The 1,748-nt window shown below is 38.9% G+C and overlaps 1 pseudogene; it reads left to right on the forward strand.

Moving 5' to 3' along the window:
* The first annotated feature begins 813 nt into the window (after positions 1–813).
* LOC134898300 (5S ribosomal RNA) lies at positions 814–933 on the forward strand (annotated as a pseudogene).
* The last annotated feature ends 815 nt before the right edge of the window (positions 934–1,748 follow it).

Below are 1,748 nucleotides of genomic sequence, written 5' to 3' on the forward strand. Positions count from 1 at the left end.
TTGGCACATTAATAGTAACTCATGGGTTTATAATCTTTGTGTGTGTCACAGTAAACTGCTTTTTTCTGAATGCAAGATACCACACGCTGCTGCTTAGGCTAATATATATGCCTCATCCATACTTGTTAGTGGTTGTATATATATACAGAAATGTTGGAGATTTGGTAGTATTGGTATAATCCATCTGTCCTATGCATTTATTCTTATTTGAGGATATTTATTGCTGGAATTCTTTGCATAGAGGATAACAAGTTTATACAGCATTTGAGGTTTTGGTCTATGCTGCTAAAACTATGCTCAGCTCATATATTTAAATATTGAGAATATAACTGCTGTGAGTGATTATATTATCTGAGTTAGCGATGCAGAGACAAGCATTATATTTGCGGATATACCCCACTAGAGGTGCTTAATTGCATCTGAGCATGAATGCAAAATAGTGGAGGGCTGGGTCGGTACTTGGATGGGAGACCACCTTGGAACACCCTGGTACTGCAAAAATTGCTGTTTTTTGTGTATATCACTGCACAAACTACTAATGTGCCTAGCAATCACTATTTTGCAAACATATAGTGGCACTCTGTGCTGTACGGTGGTCAGACTGGTGACCCAATCCAATTAATAATTGGGTATATAAGAAAGGATTGTATTGGAAAAGTGTGGTACTCATTTTGTTTTTCCACATAACCATTATATCCATTTTTTGTCTATGGGTCTAACTGTCACATATGTGTTAATTTTTGTCTTTGTGAATATATAATAATCCCTATCTTTAGCACTCACAATTAGAGTGACAAGATAGGCAAGCATAATATTTGTGGACATATCCCACTGGAGATGCCCAATCTCTTCCGATCTTGGAAGCTAAGCCATGGAGGGCCGGGTTAGTACTTGGATGGGAGACCACCCTGGAATACCCTGGTACTGCAATAAATATTGCTGCCTATCTATGTATCACTGATAAAGAATATCAATTGGCACTCAGATTTGTATGACCCATGATTTAATTATCTGCGATAAAATTTCCTTAAGGGATTCTTACAGAATTAATGATGGTCATATTTTTCACAATGAATATTGTTATAACCACAATGTGACATTCTATTGGCCATAGAAAAGATTTTCCGGCTCATCTTATATTGTAGCATTTACGCTACTATACATACACTTTAATTGTTATAATATTTTCGCCGAGCTTTTGATTCACATGTTGATATAAATTGAACTCCTATAACCATATTTTAATAGGAATCCATTAAAGATATGATTTTATCAGTATAAGGTATTTGAAACATATCAGTCCATCTGAATTAGAGTGCTCTCAAATAAGAGTCTTCTATTGTCCATTCTCTTTTTTGGGTATTTGTTTTTTTAGCTGCATTAGCATCCAAGCCTCCTTACCTGCTAACCCTGGGCTGGGACATCACGCTTTTATAGGAGGTGTTGAAATGGTGTCACGATTTGGGTAACTGCTCGTCATTTCTTACCAGTCAAGTGTCTTCTGAAGCTGTTTCTGCGTTCCAGGGTCGGGTCCCAGTGGTGTTGCTGATGTATATAATTAGCATTTGGCCCTCAGCGCTGTTACAGTGCCTTTTTCAGTATACTTGTCAGGTCCCAGAATGGCGTTCTCATCCTGCCGTGACTGCCGCAGCCGTGCCTGTGCCTTCAGTGTGCAGAGAGCTGGGTGTGATGTCTCATGCTCACTGCGGTCTCTGTCACTGTCCCTGTGGCCTTGCTGCGTGGGTAAA

Source organism: Pseudophryne corroboree, chromosome 3 (genome assembly GCF_028390025.1).
Source record: "Pseudophryne corroboree isolate aPseCor3 chromosome 3, aPseCor3.hap2, whole genome shotgun sequence".
Taxonomy (NCBI): domain Eukaryota; kingdom Metazoa; phylum Chordata; class Amphibia; order Anura; family Myobatrachidae; genus Pseudophryne; species Pseudophryne corroboree.